Here is a 7,938-nt window from a genome sequence, read left to right as displayed (position 1 = left end):
TCTCTACGATTTCACTCTTGCACACCCTTCTCTCACAATTCGTAGTTCTCTCTTCTTCATGATTTCACTCTTGATCACCGGGTTTGTGCCGTTTGCTGCTGCCGTGCGAGACGGTCGGTGCTTCACTCTGCCCTTATAGATTTGTTCCCTTTTTGCTTTGTATCTCTCTCTCTCTCTCTCTCTCTCTCTCTCTCAAATTCTTAAATTATAAATAGCTTTGATTTTTATTTTGTCCCTTTCCCAGACTATACAGTCAATTGGAGTGAAGCATTGAGTAGTAAATTTAATTAATTCCCAGTGATCGAAACTTGACAACGACGACGAAGGTGTGCACGTTAAACCAGTAGAGAGAGAAAGAGAGAGAGAGAGAGAGAGAGAGAGAGAGGAGCCGTGTTGTGCCCTGTATCTGGATGCGACTCGATCGGCGATGCCTAAGATGAAGCATCTGCTGCGAAAGCTTCACATCGGCAGTGGCTGCAACAACGGCAACCACCACCCGTCGCCGCCGCAGACGGCGGAAGTGACGCCGCCGTCGTCTTTTTCTTCAGCTTCGTTGGAATCGGCATTGATGAGAATCAGAGCGGTTGAGTCGGCGGAGAATTCGGTTGATTTCAATTTCTTTGAAGAGGAGTTTCAGGTACAACTTGCCCTAGCGATCAGTGTTTCCGACCCCGATTCACGCTAAGATCCTGAAACGGTGCAGATCAAGGACGCCAAGCAGATTAGCTCAGGGTGTGTGCCCTCTGAAACCCTGACTGAGTCTCTCTCTTCAGTATTGGGTAATGCTTTAATTTTGTTTTTTACATTGCATATGTATGTTCTTTGGTTGCATTTATTGGCAAATTTGATCGAATTGCTTCAATATTCTTACTCCAGATCTGTGTTTTTTTGTTTATAGATATTAATGAGTCACATTTCAATTTTATATTTGATTCATAGCTTCAAATTGATTAGATTCTACTATAGTTATTTTTGTGTACATATGCACCAAGGTTTCAAATAATGGTGGCATTGATGCGGTTTTGAGGTGTAACGAGCTTAGCATAACTGGTGCGGCAACCAAAGCTGTGAAATTGCATTTGTTGAGGTTTAAAATGTCTTTTTAAGTGGATTTAGTACTAAATTTTATATGATTTTTAATGGTGTCGTAATGACTAGTTAGGGGTTTTACATGAATTTATCTGTTTTAGAGAAATGAATCCAGATGCTATCATTCAAATAATAATAAATCACTACTAAGGACAATTATGTGCAAAATACGATGATTATTTATTTATCATTTGATAAAGCGCATGTTGGGTAGTTGTTTATTAAGTTTGGTTAGTCACATAGTCATTCTATGCCAATTAATGGTGTAAATCTGAGTTTGGGGGTGAAGGAACTTATATTATGGAATTACTGCTGATGCTTTCATTTTGGAATAATTTGTGATATCTACAACTATACAAAAATGCATATTTACTCAAACTATTAAATCTTAATGATAAAAACTGGATGGCACATGCTTGATTGAAACACATGGTTACACCTCTCTCCATGCGTGTGCATGCAACATATTACTCTCTTTTCTCCATGTTCAATTTCTATACCAATATTGATACGACATAAAGAACTCTGAATCTGGTATGCACTTACTAGTTCTTGTATTAAAGCTACTACAGGTTATTGTTGTTGTCTTCTTTAGCTTAATACACATGAATAACTGAAAGTCTGGAATTTTTATTTTTTAATCTTTCATAAAATTACAGTGATTCTTTTTTATGGTGTGAAGTATAGTATATATATATATATATATATTTGGGCTCTAATTGAAGTTGATAACTCTGCGACATAGGTTTTGAGGCAATTTGATAAATGACATGACCCTTCATGTAGGTGTGATGTTTTGCAAAAGGATCAAGTCTTGGAGAATCATGTCTATTGTTAACATCATATAAATGCTCCTAATTAACATAGTGTAGTGTATATTTGATAATTTGACTTGCAGTCAATCCAAAGAGAAGGCAACAATAGATATGCACCAAATTCCATTCAAAAAAACAATAGAAGATTATATTCATATTACTCTAGGACATATCCTTACTAGTCAAATTATTGCTGCTAAAATTATTTGTTGGTCAATATAACCTCTAGCAAAATGAGTAATACAAGTGGAGTAGCAGTGAAGACAATGGTGAACAAATATTAAGTTTTGTTGTCTAGGCTTGATTATTCATATAAATGGAGAGATTGAAGAGATGTGTACCATAGAATTAAGGTTAAGAGATGGTCTAATTGGAGAAGGGATTCAGTTGTATTGTGTATTCAAGGTATACAACTGCAATTAAAATTTAATTTTTAGGAAAGAACCATTTTCTATTGGAGAGAATGTTGTGTAATCAATGATCACATAAGGCGAGAGCATGGTAGAAACTGAGATCTTTAGATTGATGTATGGGAAGGCAATAAAGGATAAAATTAGGAATTAGTGTTTTCTTAAGATTGTGCAAGTAGAATTCATTGGAGAGTGAGAGAAAACAAATTAAGATGGTTGGATAACATGCAAAAGAGATGATTGATTGCATGGTTTAGGAAAATGATGAGATCTAGGAAATGCAAGGATAAAAGAGAACCAAAAAGCGCAGACATTTCTACGCAATGTGTCCTATTATCTTTCAAATTTTCTTTTGCATGCAACACACTGCGGGTCATGTCTGCGCTTTTTGAATTGATGAGACCTAAGAAAGTTTCATGTTTCGACAAATCTTGAACTTGCCTTGCCCCTTTTAAAACCTTGAGCTACATTGCATTACTCTTGAAATCACTGGACTGATGAAAGCACACAAAGACAAAAATTGGTAGTTAGATTGTTCCAACAGAGTTTATTTATTTATTTATTTTGCTTGGAAACGGAGAGTTTATTAAATAGTGTAATTCTGCATAGGTTGATCAGCATACTAGTTTCTTTTTTATCACCTTTTAGCCGAGTATTTATGCATGTGTACATTCTCTTTGCTTCTCTTCCTAGAATACTCGTTGTTGTGTGTTTTTCAGAATGCTTTCTAATAGAGAATTAGCTAGACACTCTAGAAGAAGAAAACAAGCCCATTTGACTGAGCTAGAAACACAGGTTTTGTCCTTTATCTTGTCCCTTGGGACCCAGCCTATAACACTCTGCACTTTCTCATCAAAGAATACAACACATGTATTTGCTGTATTAGATAAGCCAACTGTCATGTACAGTAGTAACAAGAAATTACTCTCCAACAATGTAAATTTGAAAGAGGTTAGTCATATGTGCCCTTTCAACTATACTGCTTTTCCGGACAAGTAAATTTGGTTCTCTCTCTTAATTTAAAGTTTTTTCCCCCTCATCATCGTTAATTGAAATGTTGGAACTTGATTCTTTTGTATTTTTGCTTAAACACACTTCTTGAATTGGAAAAGAAGAAATCTTTAATTGTTATTCTAGTCCATGCTTCTAAAGGTAATTATATGCCACTTCTTGGTAATTTTAGCTCAATAGTTTGTTGTTGTTCTCTGTTCTGGTGTATCTGCTATATATGCTGTTCTGCTCTGCTAATCTGGTGTATGTGTAATTATCTACTCTGTTTTAGGTTAGATTTGTTTAACAAAGATTGGATTCTACTCTCATCTATTCATTTTAGGCCCTGATTCTTGAAATCAAGTGATTATTAAGGTAAATGTTTTTCTTTTATTTCATTAGCATAAGAAATATGAATGAAATTATGGAATTCAGAATGTTTGAATTGTTTAGTATATTTAAGTGATTTACAGATTATAATTTTATAATTTTTATATTTTATAGTTTTGATTTTATTTTTTATTTGTATCTCATAATGCATGCTATCAACTTATTATGATATCTAACTTTTCGAGGGACTGCTCATATAACACCTAGCTTATTGATGAATTCAACCTTATATGTTACTTCTGTTAGATCGCCACTAATCCCAAAAGGTCAAGTTGTGTGGAAAGAGGCCCAACAATGCATATTGAGCTCTCCGACACCCTCGTCATGTGCAATCCCGTCTTGCATGTGGAGATGAAAACATCCTAACATATGGAGAAGCAAAATGCCAACAAGGAAACAAATGCATATATAGAACTTGAACCTAAGACCTTTATTAACCTGTGGTTTGACACCTTATTAGACAAACACCAGTAGTCCAGAAAATTTAAGACCTTAGGAAAGGGGCCCAACAATCATTACTTTGCTCTCCAATACTGTCACTTGGATTTATCTTTGAAAATGAATTTTCAGTTAGCCTTGATGCATCACTGCAGTATGTACTAAGCATTGTAGTCTATCATGGTTACTTGCACTTTTTTACCCCTTTATGTCATTTTCAAGTATGGCTAGTTAGAGTGTTAATGTAAATCATGTATGATGTATCCACTTCCTACCGTGTCAATATTGTCATGTATGATGTATCCACTTCCTAAGTTTCGTGCTTCTTGGGCTACTCACTGTGGGGCTATAACGTAATATGTGATGGTATATTACGTTTGATGGTGAACTAATTATTTGTGTTGAGTATTTCTAATACCGTTGAATTACAGTTCCAGGTCTGAGATGTACGCCTTATAATGGACCGCAATTCAAGTCATTCCAAGAGAGTTGGGTAAGTTCAATTTTTCCTTCCATGGCCAAAAAATTATCTCAATTTAATTTTTTATTATGCTATAACTATTTTAATTCTATCATTAGTGGAGGTTTGTCATCTCGTAATGAGGTCAAAGATAGAAGTCTACACTTCTTTTAACAACTAAGGCTGTTATCAACAAGTGAAGATGACAGAGCAAAAGACACACTAATCATATTGAAAAAGTCTACATGCTAAATTGACAAGTAATTATGGGCTAACAAAATTGCAGTAAGGCCAAGTCCAATGCTTTGTAAGATAGATGATGACCCCCTGCCCTTCTCTTTCACCCTCCTCCCCCACACAATGTAAACTCGCCAAGTTGTTTTTTTTGGTTTTGGGGATGGGCTTCATGAAATTGCATTGGTTAAAATTTGGTTTCGGTAATGGAGAAATGTTTTAAACATTGCGTAGCTATTAATGGATTTGTATTATTCTAGTGATTTTAAAATATTAAGGGTGAATATTGTGGAAAAAAACTGAAGGACATTTTTTTTTTTGGTGAAGAATGGTATTTGCTTTGATGTCTCATATTTCATTTATTAGTGGAAATTGTTTACTTTCCCTAGTGCTTCCACGCATTAATAGATATTTGATCAATAACAATTAAAGAGTGTTTGATTGTACGATTCGAGTTCATTAAATTGTATACTGCTAGTATATTCTATAAGTCATAATGGTCCATTCCATTTATTGCTTGTTGTATCCCCTGCAAGTTAGTGGGTTTGATGGTGTGGTTAATAATATATTCCCCACCCACCTCCAAAAAAGGAAAAAAATATGTTTAGACTGGGCAGCATCATTTGTTAATCTTATTATTGTATTCACTTTCACATCTAATCAATGTCCATTTCCCTTCTTAGTACCATCTAGATGCTAATGCAGCTTCTTTGCAGTTATATTGAATTTTTTGATGCAATGCCAGTCCCTATGGCAATAGCACTCTCTAGCCAGCCTCTTCTTGGTTAGCCAGTAATGGTTAAACCATCAGAAGCTGAAAAAAATCTGGTTCAGTCTACTACAGCCACAGCTGGGGCTGTAGGTGGGCTCATAGGCCCCTATTTGGGGGGAGCTAGAAGAGTATGTTCCTTTCTATTGAGGTAAGAAATATCTTCTATTCCTTTCTTATGCTTTTTCTTATACATGGCTGTGTTGCTGCAACATTGTGTCCTTGCTGCCCAGGTGAAGAAACCACACTGGTTGTCTTACCCATGTGCTGCCACTGTCCATGTGACATGACCATAAAGAAAGGATTGGTTTTCCCTCAGCTGATGATTTTTCTTTAGTTTTTCATGTATGAATGTCTAAGTTGATTGGTTTACTTTTTGGGTTGAAAATTTTGCCCTAAATCTGGATGCTTTTAACATAATGCATCTGACCTTTCTCAATGATAAAAGTGTTTTTTTCTTTTTTTTCTCTTCTTCTTCTTCTTTTGTTTTTTTTTAATCTTTTCTGAATCCCAGATTAGGAACAAAAATCGGACCTTGGAAATTGGTTTGGTCGGAGATAGAGTAGGAAAATGCCTGAACTCGTGCATAAGTTCTGAGTTCCATATTTTCCCCCTCTGTGCATAATGATGAATTCAAACATAATTTCATGATGGGGTAACTGTTTATGCTATGGAGATTCACAAGTACATAAAAGAAAATATCTTATTTTGAAGTAAAATATGGCTTGATTCCATTAGTTCTAAAATTTCATGTTTATGTGCATTGGCAGAACATATTTTGCAAGGCTCTTGGAAATTTGATGTTGTTAGTTAGAATATATATTCCAATAATGTTGTCATACATTACAACACAAGTTCATCATAGAACTTTGGCAACATCACTCTCCTCAAAACAATTTTTGCATCCCAGGGATTGAGTGTTAAAGACCTTGTTGTTCTTTTAGTTGTAGTAATTTGTCTACTTGGATGATTGTTAACTTGTTGTGCTTGCTGGTATGGCTCATTTGAGAGTTGTGTTGTTGTGTGTTTGGGAGACTTACCACTCACTTACGATGGTTGTTTTATGCTTCAAATGGTTTCATATATTTTTTTTACTAACTTGGTAATACAAAGGCAAAGCAGTGAAACATTTCAGATATTGAAATTGAACTTTTATTAGACTTTATGCAACTAGGATTAGATTGAGAAGATTTGTTAGTGAGAGTCCTAACTGTTGATTGGCTTTGATTTTGCTATTTCTGCAATATTAACCTGGTGCTTCTCTTCTCTTTTTTCTTTTTTGCCCCTTGCAAATAGCGTGAAGATGTAGCTTATAATTCTGACTACGGAACCCCCATCCACACTCATTGATCTTCTTCCTTTCTCCAGTGGTGATGATAACTCAGCTTTAGCACCTGCGCGGTAAGCTATTACACATTAATGGGATGCACCTTGGGAGGGACCAATATAAGTTGTATGAACTTACGACACATTAATAGGATGCACCATTTGTGAATTAGCCTTAAAATTAATTTTTTGTTCTCATAATCTCAAAAAAAGTTTGTTACAGGGATAAATTGTATGATTGATCTAATTGTAAATTGATGAGTTACTAATGTTTTTAATCTTTTGTATAATTGATTAATTACTAAAACTTTTAATTTATTTTTTTGCAGATTGGATTAGAGTGGCATTTTTGACGTGCAACAATGATGTAATTTGCTTGAATGTTCATTTTTGTTTGATAAGGATACACATACTTTTTGCAGTTGCACTAGTTATTGTTGGATTTTTGGTGGAATTGAACAAGTTATAACTTTTGGATATTTTGTGGATATTTCACTATTTTATTGTATTAGGATGAAATTATTTGTAATGATGAATGGATATCTTCATTTTGTTAATTCGTAAATGTGTTGATAACAGGTTAGGTTAAGTTGTGATGGAATTGTTATATTCAACAGGTTTCAACATGAACAGGGTCATATTTGTTGAACTAAAATTTAGATTTTGATAAAATAGGTATATAATGTGGAAAAAAATATTATGGAATTATTGACAAAATTTTTCATCCCTAAAGAAGGTTTTTTTTTGTCTCTCATTTAGCTTAGGTGGATGATTAATTTTGTCATGAATTCTTTATTTCGTCGCTAAATGAATTTGTCGTGACAAAAAATATTGTCACATTTTGTCACTATTACCCTCAATGTGTGACGAATTTTTTTTGACATTATTTCATTATTTTTAATGACGAATTTATTTTTGTCTCTATTGGTAGCTTCTTTGACAAAAAAATTTCGTCTTCGTTTATATTAAACGTGACAAAATTATTTTGTCTCCATTTCTTATTTTTATGACAAAATA

At 34.3% G+C, this 7,938-nt stretch overlaps 1 long non-coding RNA gene across 1 annotated transcript; it reads left to right on the top strand.

Moving 5' to 3' along the window:
- The first annotated feature begins 3,594 nt into the window (after positions 1-3,594).
- Positions 3,595-7,510, top strand: LOC145806169 (uncharacterized). Its single transcript, XR_014348894.1, has 3 exons — positions 3,595-4,625; positions 5,543-5,746; positions 6,892-7,510. It is a non-coding gene; the product is annotated as an uncharacterized LOC145806169 (long non-coding RNA).
- Positions 7,511-7,938: the final 428 nt, after the last annotated feature.

The sequence above is a fragment of the Camellia sinensis genome, chromosome 13 (assembly GCF_055761805.1).
Source record: "Camellia sinensis isolate YWXY chromosome 13, ASM5576180v1, whole genome shotgun sequence".
Taxonomy (NCBI): domain Eukaryota; kingdom Viridiplantae; phylum Streptophyta; class Magnoliopsida; order Ericales; family Theaceae; genus Camellia; species Camellia sinensis.
This window is presented reverse-complemented; position numbering and strand designations above follow the sequence as displayed.